Raw genomic sequence first — 16,134 nt, 5'->3', positions numbered from 1 at the left:
GCTCTTTAAGCTCCTGATCAAAATCTTTCAGTGGCTTGCCACCATAATTAGAATAAATGTCCAAGTCCTTTCCCAGGCTTTCAACCCCTTGTGTGATCTAAGACCTGGCTATAACCTCGGTCTCATCTTGTTGCACTCTCCTTGCTCACTGCTCACTAAGCACGGGCATCCTTGCTGCCCATGACAGTTCCAATCAAAGTCCTACCTCAGGGCCTTTGCACTTGCACTTCCCTCTGCCTGGAATCCTTTCCTCAGGTATATGCAGGGTTCCCTGTATCACTTCCTTCATGCTGGAGAGTGTTCTCCTGAGAAAAGCCTTCCCTGGCCACTTGTCACTCTCCAGGGCTTCACTCTACTTAAGTTTTCTTCCAAGTACTCATCACTATTTGCTATTTTATTACATATTTATTGATTGCTTTGTTTATACCGTTTTTCCCAGTATGATGTAAGTTCAATGAGGGCAGGGACTTTGTCTGTCTTCTCCTTTGTATTCTGAGTACCTAGAACACAGCCTGGAATGTGTAGATGCTTATTAAATATCTGAGGAAGGAAACAAGTGTACAGGTACTCCGAAGCCTGAAATTCGTCTTCACTAGGCAGTTTTCTTCCCACATAAGATGAAGCCTCAAAACATATCTGAGCCATGGAAAAGGATATATTGCCTAAATTTACTCTAAGGTATCCATGAGTGAAATTAGAACCATTCCAGAAAGTCAGCTAGTCAGAAATAGTGGAAAAGTCGCTTGTTACCTAAGGATTGGGTTAAGGGATGAAATCGAAGGAATAAAGGCCACAAGTGGAAGAGAATGTTGACAGAGTAGGTGACTGAACAAGAAATAAACCATTGTTCCTATAAAGGCTAGTTCACTTTCAACCTTGTCTTTTTACCTCACCCTCTATCATCAACAACATTGTGACAGACATTTCTAATTGCCTACCCAACATCCATTCCCACTTTCTCCTTGCAAATAAAATCTTTTTTTTATTTGGAACAACGTTTCCAGCCTTAGTCTATGGATCATTACTTGATCTACACCAGAGGTTGGTGAACTTCTGTGTGAAGGACCAGGTGACAAATATATTAGGCCATGTGATTGCCATCACAACTACTCAGTTCCATTGCTGCAATGTGAATGTAGCCATAGAAAATATGCAGATGAATGGGTGTGGCTGTGTTCCAATAAAACTTTATTTACAAAAACAAGCTGTGAGCAGATTTGGCCCAGGAAGCATAGTTTGCCAATCCCTGATCTAAGCAATCCTGTTCCCCACATTCCCAGTGTCTCATGCAACTATAAACAGTCATGTGACACCTCACCAAAAATGAGACAGGTGGATCTAATAGCTGGGGGTGGGAGAGACACAGGGTGGTTTCAGGAAAAGTTTTTGCTTTCCTAACAAAATGGGAGGGAAGGCAACTTTCTTCTTTCCTGGATTGCCAATAATATGGGATGCCCCCCAATTTGATATACTAATGTTCTTACAAGAAGATAGCCATATAAAGACACAAAGCACACAGGGAGAACACCATGTTAAGAGGGAACGCAGAGACTGGAGTGATGCATCTGCAAGCCAAGGAAAGCCAAAGATGCCCGCACACCAATAGAAGCTATCAAGAGGCAAGGAAGGAGTCCCCTACAGGTTGCAGAGAGAGCATGGCCCTGCCAACATCTTGGCTTCAGAGTCCTAGCCTCCAGAACTGTGAGACAATAAATTTCTGTTGTTTAAAGCCACCCTGTTTGTGGTATTTCACTATGACAGCCACAGGAAACTAAGACAGGATCTTTCTTTCTGTTCCTTTTCTCAAGGATCAAAACAATTGCTAAGCAACTTTTCGAAACACTTACATATCCAGAAACTTATTTCATTTTCCAAACAATCTTCTGGAATTGGCCTAACGGTATATATATATATTTTTCTTTAAAATTGAAGTACAAAAGGGCCCTTGACAGCCTCAGGTCTCTCTGCCATTACCCTGTTTGTTTTTGGTTCTACATCACAGCACTATCAGAATGCACCTTTGTTACCTGTTTACTTGATTTGGTCTCATGTAGCTTCCATGAGGGAAAGAGATTATCTGTTTATTGCTGGTCGCTAGTTCCTAGAACAGACTCTGGCACTTGGTTCTCAACACCCATTTATTAAATGAATAACTGGAATGATTTGTCCAAGAAAGAAGGGAAGAAAGCAAGTTCATATCTCTTAAACACTTACTCTGTATCAGGCTTTTTTTTTTGGTACTTCCTACATTTTATCCTCCTGCTGTTCAAGAAAGGAATTGTTACCCACAATTTACATATGGAACACGGCCAAGAAATGGCAAAGGGAGTCAATCCTCAGCAAGAGCTGGCGCACTCTCAAAAACTGCTCATGGGATCGCAATATGTATAGCCTCCATGAGGCGGAATTTGGGAAATTCTACTAAAGTTACTCATACATTTACCCTTTGGCCGAGCAACTCCACTTCTATAAATGTATCCTAAATAATCACAAGCAAGTAAGAAAAGAGGAAGACACAGGACTCAATGCAGCACAATTTACAATAATAAAAGATTGGAAACTACCCAGTGTCCAACAAAGGGGGATGGGTTGAATAAATCTATTATGAATAAATTATGGAATATCATGTCACTATAAGAAAGAATGAGAAAAATCTCTATATACTGCAATGGAGTGATGGGCATGATACGTTAAGAAAGCAAGGTAAACGGTTGCTAAAAAGGCTAATTCTTCTTTGGGTAAGAAAACTATGAATATATGTATATACACATATTGTATATATACACATACATATATTTGATTGTATTTTCTGAATTAAAAATTGGTGGATCTAAAACTAAGAAGTAATAAAAAGCTACCCATGGAGGAAAGACAATGAAGGTAGGGAAAGGAGACAAGAAGCTAGAACTCTCGGAATGCCCCTTGTTCTATTTTATTTTTTACGCTGGAATTATGCAAACATTTACACATTTTAAAACAAAATTGAAACAAAGACAAAAAACATAACCCCTCCAAAAATAAAAAAAGAAAAGTAAATTAATTTAACTATAGGAAATTTGTGGCATAAGCACTTTGTGAAGAATACTTTTATACTTTAAGATACAGTATTTTCACTGCACTTCCCAAAAGACATAAATTCTAAAAACAACAACAAAAACTGCGAAAAAATCTTTAACCAAATTCAGCAATCTTGTTATCAGTAACAACAATATTTGTATTATTAGATAATAGATTGAGAAAACCAATAATAAATCATATTAATATGGTTAGAAACCAAAATTAACAGACAAGTATAAAAATCAAAGTATAAACCATGTATTGTAACCTTTGAATTGGAAATATAAACTCATGCTTGTTTTTTATCTCTAAAAAACAAATAACACGTCCTATCTCTGTCTAATGAGATGGTCTTGTAGCAATGACAGCAGCACCCCTAAGTGCCCAGATTGTGGTCTCTAAAGACCCAAAAAGAAACAAAGGATTCTTGGGGACATGGATGGCACAATGTCTAGGGCATAAAATGTACAAGATAAACCTTGGATAATCTGAACCGCCAGAAAGTAAGAATGCTATCATAGAATAATGAGACCTGGACAAAAAGACGCAGGATCCAACCTGAAGGGGTTTCTATTGGCCACAAATGGGACTACTTAAGTACCAAACAAATTAATGACAACAATATGGTTGAAGCACACAAACATAATACTCCACGAACTCATAATAATACCAAAAAAAAAAAACCAAACCCTAATCGGTCGCCTTAAATCATAGCAAAAACGCCATCTCAGTATTCTGAAAACTAATAAAGAGAAAATATCAGGTATTCATCCTGCTTTTCATGTACAAAATTTTTCAAGGTAACTAAACTACTGATCAAGAAAAGTTCTTTAGAGAAGAATTTCAGCTAATAAATGCAGAAAGAATGATAGAACTAGAAAAATCACCATTTTGTAACCGCTAATGACAATAGATCTAAACAACAATCATTAACAGCTGCTGAAAGCACGAGGCGGAAGATTCACGAGGACGTTATAATGGATGGATCAGGCTCCCAACACCTGCCTCCACTCGCATTGTTATCTATTGCTGTCCTAACAAACCACAAATTTAGCAGCTTAAAACAACACACATTTATTACCTCACCATTCTGTAGGTGAAAAGTCAGGGCTAGTCTGATTGGTTTCTCTGCTGCAGATGGTAGAAGGCCAGAAGCAAGGTGTCAACTCGCCCGGACTATAATTGGGAGGCTCTGGGAAGAACCCGCTTCCAAATTCATTCCGCTTGGTGGCCGAATAAAGTTTCTTGGAGTGGAAGGACTGAGGTGCAATTTCTTTCCTGGCAGTCAGCTGGGTACCGCCCTTAGCTCCTAGAGGCCTCGATCCGGCCCCATCTCATAGCAGCATCAGCACATCAAACCTTTCTCATGCTCACAGTCTGACTTCCCGCCTGCCTCCTACTGTATTTCTTTCCTGCCGCTTCTCACTTCTGCTGGGAAAGATACTCTGCTCGTAAGGTCTTGTATGACTAGCTTGAACCCACCCAGACAATCCTGGCTCCTCTCCCTATCTGAAGGTCTGCAACCTTAATTACATCTACAGAGTCCCTTTTGCCAAGTAGCATGACAAATTTACAGGTTTCGGGATTAGGGTGCAGACATCTTTGCAGAGTAGGGGTGTTATTTGGGCTGCCACACCACTGATTAATTTTAACCTCATTAAAGCGGTCATCGTATTACCCCGCCATGCTGTGAAAATATTTCAGTATAAAATGGAACCGGAGGATGTGAAACCAAGAATCTCACGCATGCGCCCTCAGGAAAAGAAACTTAAAGACTCAGAAACTGTTTCCGTAAATGACTCACTTACCAAGAACCGGAACTTAGCCCTCAACCAATGAACGTTTGCCAAGAACCTCTTCCCGTCCTCAAGCCAATGAACTTACTCCTTGGACTCTAGCTAACTTCCCCTCTCTTTGTACTCCTTGCCCATAAAAGTAGCTCGCCCCAAACTCTCAACGAACTCAGCTGTAGCTTGCCGCAGTTCTCCAGAAAACTCAAGTTTTGGTCATTTGAGCTTGCTTCAGATTAATTCTATTTCGATTGACAATGCAATGATATAGGTGGTAAACGGTGCATGTACTATGAATTTTTCTGGCCCTGGCCGTGCCAAGAAAGAATATATTCAAGCCTCTACATCTAGCTAATGGTTTTACAGTAAATTAGGAGGATAAAGAAATATTTTTCAAATGCCACACGGTGCAGTCAGCTAAATGGAGTATATAGGAAATCCTGCAGGGCAAATGATTCAGGATTCTCAACCAAAAAAAATGGGAGAGAAAAACAAAAGGATGGCGAAAATGTGAAACACCACAACACCAAATACCAGTGAGGATGTTGGTCAACAGGAACTCTCATTCATTTCTAGCGGGAATTCAAAATGGGGCAGCCACTTTGGAAGACAGTTTGGCGGTTCCTTACAAAACTAAACATACTCTTACGGTCTAATCTAGTAATTGTACTCTTTGGTACAATTTGGTACAAAGTAGTTGAAAACTTATGTCCACACAAAAACTTGCACACATATATTTATAGCACCTTTATGCATAACTACCAAAAGTCGGAAGCAACCAAGATGTCCTTCAGTAGGTGAATGGATTAAATAAACTGTGGTACATCCAAATAACAGAATATTATTCAGCCCTAAAAAGCTATGTGATTATCAAGGAAACAATCACATATCACTAAGTGAAAGAAGCCAATCTGAAAAGGCTACACACTGCATGGTTCCAACTATATGGCATTCTGGAAAAGGGCAAAACTTTGGAGACAGTAAAAACATCAGTCGTTGCCAGAGGTTGGGGTAAGGGAGAGGGATGAGTAGGCAGAGCACAGGGGATTTTAGGGCAGTGAAAATACTCTGCATAATACTATAATGATGGACACATGTCATTACGCATTTATGCAAACCCGTAGAATGTACAACACCAAGAATGAACACTAGTTGCCAGCCCAGTGGCGTAGTGTTAAGTTCGCATGCTGTGCTTCAGCAGCCCGGAGTTCACTGGTTTGGATCCCAGGCATGGACCTAGCACTGCTCATCGAGCCATGCTGTGGTGGCGTCCCACATACAAAATAGACAAAGATTGCCACAGATGTTAGCTCAGGGCCAATCTTCCTCAAGCACAAAGAAGAAGATTGGCAACAGATGGTAGCTCAGGGCCAATCTTCCTCACCAAAAAAATTAAAAATGAATGAACCCTAAGGTAGACTATGGACTTTGGGTGATTATAATGTGTCCATGTCTTTTTGTCAACTGTAACAAATATACTGTCTGGTGGGGCATGTCTACAATAGGGAAGTCTGTGCATGTGTGCAGTGTAGGGGAAATATGGGAAATCTCTGGACCTGTCTCAATCTTTCTGTAAACCTAAAACTGCTCTAAAAAAATAGTCTTACAGCAAAAAGATAAAATAAAATAATTATTCATGAATAAATAAATTATAGATTAAAGAAACACGTGAGACAAATTAACCAAATGCAATGGGTGGACCTTCTTTGGATCCTAATTTGGTCAAACCAACTGGAAAATAGGTTTTTGAAAAACATTAGGAAAACTTGAACACACATTGAAGTTAGATGGTAATGAATAATTGTTGTCAACATTGTTAGGTTAATAGTGTAGGTTTTTTATGTGTGATATTGTGGGGGTCTTATTAAGTTCTTGTTTGTGGGAGAGGCATACTAAAGCATTGATGGGTAAGTTGATACGATGTCTTGGGTTTGTTTGAATAGTTCAAAAAGAGAAAAAAAGGGTAGTGGGAAGACATAGGCATAAGAAGATTGTAAAATCTTAGTAGTTGCTAAATCTGAGTGGTGGATACACAGTCCACTGTATTCTTCACTTTTCCTTGTGTAGGTCTGAAAATTCTTTAAATAAAATGTCCACTATATTTTATCACCTCACAAAGTCGCATATATGACTGAAGTTCTACAGCAGAAAAACCGCATCAAATCCTTTGGCCCTACTTACAGACAATATCTCAAATACAACCATTTCTCATCACAACCAAGTACATCCTAAGTTACTGTCATAGCCATCTGCTGATCTCCCTGTTTCTACCTTTGCTCTTCACTGTCTGTTTTCTATATAACAGCTAGAGTTCCTCTGTTCAAGCCCTCCAATGGCTTTCCATTACACGTCAATGAGATAGAAAGTTCACCGAGGTCTGTAAGTCCCCATGTAATATAGCCTCTAGTTGCTCTCCAGTTTATTTCTTATCTACCATTCCTGCTTTCCTAGCTTAATCCTCTCTAACGCCCCAGCCTCCTTGTTGGTTCCTCAAAGAAGTCAGGTATACTTCTGCCTCAGGACCTTTGCACATACTATCCTCTCTTCCAGGAGCATTCTTCCCCTCAATTCTCAAGTCTTGTTCTCTCACTTCCTTCAAGACTTATTTCGAATATTAACCTCTCAGAGAGTTCATCTTTGACCACTCTCTCTAAAAGAGCACTCAACACCCCTCTTAATCCCTTACTCTGCTTTATTTTTCATCATAGTGATGACAGTTTATGTGATATTATCTTTATTATGTGTCTCCTTCACATGATAATTATAAACTTCATGAAGATAAGAACAATATTTGGTTCAAAACTGTATCCCTGACATTTAGGATGAAGCCTGATGTTCAAATTCTTTTTCTTTGAATGAATGTTGACTGAATGAGAATTAGAATGTAGGTCTCCTTATCCCCAGCCAGTACTAGGTCATTTTTTCTTCTTCAACTCCTTAGCCTTTCTATTAGCTATTATTATAAGAACCTAGCAAATTCTAGGCGTAGAAAAAGCAATGGCTACAATGTTAAGACACGTACAACTTCCCAACTTCCTAAATGAACTTAGTATCTTTTTAAAAGTATAGAACCAAAGAATAATTCAGCACCTGGGAAATTCTCTAAAGATGGCTTTCTCATAGATATGTTTTAGAATTCCAGCGAGAGCAGGAATCTGCAGAAATTCAAGCTTTCCTCTTGATTGTGAGGCCAAGCATCCTAGGTTCACTTTGATTAGCGGGAATATTCTAGTAAGATGCAATTTTAAGGTTTAATCATTTGAAGAAAGAAGCACCACTTTCTCCCCTTGGCTCATACCTTAAGCCAAGTTCCCACTTACTTTAAAATGCGCAATCTGCTCATGGCTCAGTTCTCACCCACATGGCCATGAGCTTTGTATTCTTGCTTTGTATTTTCTCTTTGAATAAATCCTCTGTTTATTTTTATCCACAGGCTTCTTCCCCAGCTTTTACCTTTTAGCAGAGACATTTTAAGGTAAACCTGAAATTAAGCTGTACTTTGGCAGAGAATTTGGCAGACATGAGCTATAAATAACCATATCCCAGATTTTTTTAATGCTCTCATTTTTACTTCTCTTCAGGCTAAAGAATGTGAGCATATATATTCTAATGGTAATACATATCTTTTCATTAATTTAGTCTGGTACGTGATTTGCTCTCACTAAATGGTAAAGAAGCACCTAAAATAAGTCACATGTCACAGCAGAGGCTGCTGCAGAGACTATGGAGTAGTGTTGCCACAGGACTTTCTCTGCAATCTATTATTTTATTTGTCTCTCACAACAACCTTCCAAGGAAAATTAATACTCTCATTTTACAGTCGAAGAGACTGGAGTTCAGAGTGAAACGACTCACTCAGTGTTGAAGGAGGTCATCAAGAGGATGAAACTGCCTGTTGACCCTTGAGCTGGATCCGGGCAAGCAGCGGCGCCTCACCCCCTCCCCTGTCCTTGGAATGTACATTTTGCCCACCGTTCCCACACTAGGAGCCACTTTAAGCACACTCTCGCACGCAGCCTTGAGAGAATGTGTGTTGGTGAGACCATCTGGACTGCATAAGTGACTGAACCCCCTTAAGGCCTCCATATAGACTCTTAAGATTCTGGCTGGCGGGTGCGGAGATCTCCTCGTCTTGTGGCCGCCCAAGACAAGCCTGTATGCAAGTTCCTTTGCTTAGTAAACTTGTCGCCTACCCATCTGGAGTGGCCTGCCTCTTTCTTCAGTCTCTCCTTGTCCTCCATGTACAGGGGGCCAGTTTTGAATTTCATCCGAAGAACTCCTGAGGTTTCAAATCAACACTTAAGCTTTAACGAGTTCTAAGTGACATAATTTTAAGGAAAAAGGTCTTTTTCTGCTCAGTGTCTCTTCCTTTTATGTCCCATCCCACATATTTTCAATCGGATTTACCCTACCCTCCATTCTACTCAATCTCAAGAGTTGGAGGAACATGGCTTTGGCCAAGCTAACGAGAGTCCTCCATTCTCTTGCCCGTAGTGATTAGCCTGGGGACTCGAACCTGGTGGGTCTTGCGGAGATACCTCCTCTTTCTCCTTGATCACCAGCTTTAGCAGAAATTAAGCCAAAGCTATTTCTGGCAAATTTCCTTAGTCAAACTTGGACAATTGACAATGTCTTCATTGTGAGAAGAAAACTGACCAATAGAAGCAGAGTTCGAAAGAGGGGGAATGAAGTCAATAAATTTCCTTTGTTTGCTAAAGCATACTTGATCTGGACTTCTGGCCGAGGGTTCTGGCCAGAGCATACTTAGACTAGACTTAAAGCCAGGTGCTCCAATAGCCAACTCTGTCTTTCTTTTTGCTATTCCCAAGCAGTCCTAGCCTACTAGGATCATAAGAGCTTATGTCGCAAGCTTTTTGTCACCTGAAGGTTTTACCTCTCATACTTTAGTGTCACAAATAGCTGGTTTGAAGGTCTGCTCCATCACTCCCCAGCTCTATGGTGTGGGGCAATTTACTCGACCCAAGACTCAAAAGTGTCATTACTGTAGTAGGAATTACAATAGCACCTATCTCATAAGTTGTTACCACCTGTCAAACACTTAACTGGCACATAGTGAGCACCCAGGAAATTGTGGCTTCCGTTATTTTTATTCGCTACTGAATAAGAGTTCTGAATGAGATAAGGCAGAGACACATGAACCTTTCAGAGACTCATCTACCAATATACAAAGTAACTCAATACAGCACAGAGCTGAGCTTAAGCAGTGTGTGTTACTCGGATTCCCAGGAAATGGGTTGGGGAAAAGGGAAGAGAAGGTCAGGAATTCTGGTTTTTATTGGAAAGTCTACTCAGTGCTTCTGATACTAACAATTTCTTGTGCTGAAGAGAAGTGATTCAATGAGGGACAAGGGAAAGAAAATATTTGCTGAGTGTCTTCCAGGTGTCAAACTTATCCTAGGCACTATCGTAAACGACACATCATTTAATCACCACAAATGCCCTGTAGGGACGTAGGCATTGTTACACCCACTTTGTGGATCAGAAAACTAAATTCTAAATGTGATGCATGAAAACACACTACTAGGGGGCCGGCTCCGTGGCCGAGTGGTAATTTACTTCTTTATTATTTTTTTGTGAGGAAGATTGTCACTTAGCTAACATCTGCACCAATCTTCCTCTATTTCGTGTGGGATACCACCACAGTATGGCTTGATGAGTGGTGTTAGGTCCACGCCTGGAATCTGAAAGTGTGAACACCAGGCTGCCAGAGTGGAGTGCATGAACTTAACCACTATGCCACTGGGCCGGCCCCTAGAGCTAGAATTTAAAAGCAGTCATATCTGCTTTCAGATCCATGCTGTCCTCCCACGTTGTGCCATCTCTCTCAATGGACCAGTATAGCAATCCCATGTGTTTGAAAAACACCTAAGTTCCACTGTAGACATAGAGAGACAAGGATTCCTCCCAGATGGTAAACTCCTACAGGTAAGCTTAACATCTCACCTCGAAGAGAAGGGGATCCAACACCTGCAATCCCTGAACGAAGAGAAATTGTATGCCAGTTGTATCCCTCATTCCAGACACTCCATCATCTCCCCTTCAATTCTTTCTTGATTCTGAACCCAATCAAACTGCACCATTGTCTACCAGAACCAGAATAGAGTTACTGTCAAAATGTCTGGACTGTGTTTCCAAACTTTTCATTTATTAGCTGTGTGATTAAGAATTTTCTCCACCTCTCTATCTATGCAATAGGAATGATAATACTTGTATATACACATTAATTGAGATAAGGTTTATAAAAAGGTCCAAGAGAGAAACAACCAGACAACAAAATGAAAACTAATTGCATACATGTTTGCTTGTCTGGCTCCATTGTGTTAATCATCATCTTTCCCTTCATCAATCCATTATAAATTCCTAGGGAAGTAAGCTGCATATCTCCTTTATCATTTCCAATATCTGGCCCCATGCTGTATGCACAACTGGAATCTATTGATTTATGAACCTTTCACCAAAATGAGACTTTGTAGCAACCTAAAAATAACTTCACAGCATCCACAAAGAGACTCTTCATCAGTTATCCCATTTTCTGCCACCTTTCTGCTATGCAGAAATGACCATATTAAAAAGCTCTGTGAGGGGGCAGCCCCAATGGCCTAGTCTTTCAAGTTTGGTGCTGGGTTTAGTTCCTCGGCACAGAACCACACCACTCGTCCATTAGTGGCCATGACGTGGTGGTGGCTCACATGAAAGAAAAAAAAAGGAGGAAGATTGGCAACAGGTATCAGCTCAGGGTGAATCTTCCTCAGGAAAAAAACAAAAAAAGCTTTGTAAGCTAAAGGCTGTTGATGTGATGAAGTGCACAGTATTTTTAGCTGTTATCCATACAGCATGGGGCCAGATATTGGAAATGATAAAGGAGATATACAGTTTACTTCCCTGGGAATTTATAATGGAATGATGAAGAGAAAGATGATAATTAACACAACGTTTCTGTTCTAACTGCAAAATATCTTCGGATATTCATGTAATTCATACCTCTTAGAAGGGACGTACCATCAAGTCACATTCACTCTTACTACCCTGACTGTGGTTCCACTCCAAACATTTAGCTTCTTCACCATGCAAGATAGTCTTGGTCTTAGCTAGCCTCAAACACTGTAAAATAAAAACTGCCACTTTCCCTATTTATTCAATTCTCCAGGGCATTGTTTTTTGGGATGTATCCCCCAAAATAAAAAGAAAACCAAAACTAAAAACATGTTAGGTGGTCAAATAAGTTTTGGAAATTTGCACATTTAAGAACCCTCTTGGAGAAACACGATGTTCATTTATATATTTAAAATTTGTAATAGACCTGCTGTAAAGGAAACATTTAACTTAATTCATCATAACTCTTTCCTCTTTGGACCTTGTTTAGACAATACCAAGCAATGGTACAGAATTACTGTTGTTTTTGCTAGACATCATGACATCTGTAGCGGGTGCTCTGAGGAGCCGCCGTGATCCCCCATCAGAAATTAAAGACTGTTCGCTATGCTGCTGGGACTGCTGCTGGCTAACAACCACCTGTTATGCACCCTTTCCAGAAATTGCCTTCAAATTGCCATTGGCTAAATAGAGACACCTACTCTAAAGATACACCCACTTCTCAGGGACAGCTGGTCAACATGGGAGTCTGAAGGCCAGCCTTCTCCCCCAGACTCTGGACAACGAGGAAGCACTCAACTTCATAGCTTTCCATGGGGTCCAGCTGAGTCTCTTAGAGGGTCTGCCTAGCAGCCCAGTCTTTCTTCCGTTCCTTCCTTCCTACAGGTGCTAATCCTGCAAGCTCCTAACGAGCTTTCTGTCCACCACTCCTCACCTCAGAGTTTGCTTTCCAGGGAACCCAGCCTGTAACAATGGCATGGGGAGAAATTTTCTATCTATTGGAGACATGTCCCGAAGATTTTAAAGATGAGGTGATATGCTATCTCACAATTGCAAAGAAAAAATAAGGGAGGAAATAGATGAAAAAAGATTGGTAAAACGTTAAGACAGTAACTGTTGAGATTGAGCAATACACGTATGAAGCAATGTTCATTGTAACATTATTCTTTTGTGTGTGTTTGAAATTCTCCATTATAAAGTGTTTTGAAATTATTATTTCCCAAGCTTCTAGAGAATCCTCTTTTCAAGTAATACTATTATTATCCTGGGACAAATTTGATGCTCCTTTGGTCTTAACGAGGGCCTAGATAAGCCAGGGAACTTTCTCCAACCACTTACTACAGCACAGAATAATTTCCCTCACTCTGAGTCTGAGTTCTTCAGATGGGCCTCGTTAATGCTCGTGAAAATGTCATAGATGCTAATGAACAGCGAGCCCTCTTTAGCATAGCAGACAAGCCGAGGTAGCTGCAGAGGCTTGGAAGTCTATTGTTGCCTGATGCTAGACCCACCCTTTGTGGTAACCTAAATGTGCAGAGCTTGCTGAACTGTGAAAATTCCCCAAGATGTAGAAGAGGGAGTAAGATAATGTAGAAAGCCTCAGGAAAACAGACCAAGACACAGAGCCAATTAACCATGTGAGCTGCCACTTGGGTGGTTGGAAAGCAAGAGCTGTAATTACTTCTCATCTGGAACATTAGCTTTCCATGAAATCCTGGGAAATGACCTGGGGGCAACTCCAGGGGACCCGTAAGTAAGCAGTGGAACAGGATTCCCGAATAGCCCAGGATGGATGTTAGCAAGTCATAAACAGAAGAATAATACCATTAATGATGGAAGGTACACAGGTCTGCTATCCGGGGCTTTTTTCGCTTAATTAAAACTCCCTTTCTTGAAGTAGCCTGTAGTAGTCAGCTGTGTTTATCAAGCCATCTGCTCCTCCTTCAGTCTCCCTTCCCTCATCTCCTCCCGGAGGAATCTTTTAAGCTTCAAGTCATGGGGAGACCTGCTCTGAACTGAATTTGCGTCTCTCACTGAATCTATTTTCAGGTTTCTTTTGTGAACCTAACGGCTATCTCTCGTCATTTTCCCCCTTTCAGTGACTGATGGAGTCTCCTCTGAAGACTAGGGAGGGCCTGTTTCTCCCCCAGGGGCTCTGTTTGACGTAAGCAGACACTCTTCACCATAGAAACCATCTGGCACAGCAGCGTTTGATGAAGCTTTCACCTTCATCCTTCAGGGTTAGGAGAAAAGAGTTTTCTCCAGAATTTTCTTTGCTCCTCATTTTCACAGACAGGTCTCTCATTCAAGAGCACTTTTGGGGGGCCAGCCACATGGCTGAGCGGTTAAGTTCATGCACTCTGCTTCGGCGGCCCAGGGTGTCTCCAGCTTGGATCCTGGGTGTGGACGTGGCACTGCTCATCAAGCCATGCTGAGGCAGTGTCCCAAATAGCAGAATGAGAAGGATCTACAACTAGAATATACAACTATGTACTGGGGGGCCTTGGGAGAAGAAGAAAAAAAAAGTACCATTAAGCCGAGAGCTGTGTAGGCTTTCCTTTCTCCAAATTGTTTTCCTGATTTATCCAACCCTCTGTGATCCAGCTTCTTCTTACTTCTCGAACCTTCACTCTCCTCACCTTCCAAACTCCAGCCATACTCGTTCCACTTCAGGTCCTAGACATGCCAATCACGTCACTTTCCTTCTTTGCATTTTGCACTTAGGTTTCCTTGCCCTGTAACACTCTTCTCCTGGCCACTGTTGCATGTTTGGCTCCCTCTTGTCATTCACTTCTAGGTCACCTCCTCAGAGAAACCTTCCCTGACTCCTCAGACTGAAGTGGCTACCACGTCACTTTCTATCACATCACCCCATTTTAGTTGTCTGCACAGCACTGATGTTTTCATTTATTTCCTGTCTCCCTCACCCCCAACCAGTATGGCAGCTCCACAAGGCACCAGGCCTTACTCAGCTTGCTCACTGCTGGCCCACAGTGCCTGGCATATGGTGGGTGCTTAATAAATATTTATTGAATTAATTAATTATTAAGTAATTCTGTTTTTCACTGCATGCTCATAATAACCCCAAAGGTACCCATTATTGCTCCCATTTAACAAAGGAGTAAAGGGAGATTTAGAAATTAAGTAGTGTGCCCAAGGTCACTCATATCTAGGAAGGAACAGGTTTCAGGGTTCCAATTGACTGTTGACTATATCCCCTCTGGCAATCAGGTCTGTGAGACCTCCAGAGAGATGTGAGAATGGGTTGATGTGTGTCTATAACATCTGTGGATATAATTTTGCATTGTACCTTGAGTGTGTGACCTAGAAAGCATCTTAGAAACCATTTCATTTTGTGTCACTCATTATACTAGGGAACAAGCCAACCCACAAAGGGGGAGTGACTAGCCAAAGGCAAACACATAGTGGCCGGAAGTGACCCTCACCCTGTGCTCCCCTGACTCTCCATTCCATGCCACAAGACACCATATATGGCTTCAGGGGTTGTGCCCGGCCCAGAGGTGCTGCAAGGAGAGCTGGGCAGAAGCTGGACTCCACCAGTCCTCAACTTCCACACCAGGCACCCACATGCACCTTCATATGCTTGCCCAGAGGGGGCACTGTTTTCCATTTTGCCCATTCTTAAACTGCGTGCCTGCTCTTTATTTACTTGCTTCCTTGGAGAACTCTGATGTCTAGAAATAAACTGTTTCCAGCCTCTTAGACACCAGAAGTATTCAGAAGAGTAGCTGAAGGCGCTGAAAAGTGTTTCATCTCAGAGGAATGAGTCGTTCGCCCTGAAATAGTTGCTGACTCGTCGCTTCTCTTCCTAATTAATATATGAATCTGAATGTGAAATATTCTAACTAAGCACCAATCCAGGAGTTCACAAGATGAAATACTACTATACAGAGGGTGTTTGGGTTTATGCTTCTCTGTCCAGCATTTCTATCCCTTTTCTCTCTCTCTCTTAGAACACTCTTAGCCAAAAATAAAATCCTACTTGGGGATCCTAATATCTGATAAATAAGAACACAAAGAGCATAGGCCAGGAATCTTCTGACTCTAAGGATGCGAAAAAAACCATCTAGAAGGAAATGTGCCAACATGCTTACAACGTTCGTCTTTGGGTGGGGGGAGCTAGGAGTGGGTTGCATTTCCCTCTGCATGTTTCTATAGTGATATCCTATAGGAAGGCTGTATTACTTTTATAGTGGAGGAGAAAAAACCCACCATTGAAAAGAAAGTGAAACTGGAAGGTAAAGCTGTAGGGAACAGCTCCGGGCTAGGTTTCAGAGCCACACGCAGAGTTGGCTTCAGCAAGCTGAACAGGAAAAGGTACTACAGTTTAAAGCTTTTGCCATTCAAAGCAGGAATAAGACCATGGACCCTT

Source organism: Equus asinus, chromosome 3 (genome assembly GCF_041296235.1).
Source record: "Equus asinus isolate D_3611 breed Donkey chromosome 3, EquAss-T2T_v2, whole genome shotgun sequence".
In the NCBI taxonomy this organism is placed as follows: Eukaryota; Metazoa; Chordata; class Mammalia; order Perissodactyla; family Equidae; genus Equus; species Equus asinus.
This window is presented reverse-complemented; position numbering follows the sequence as displayed.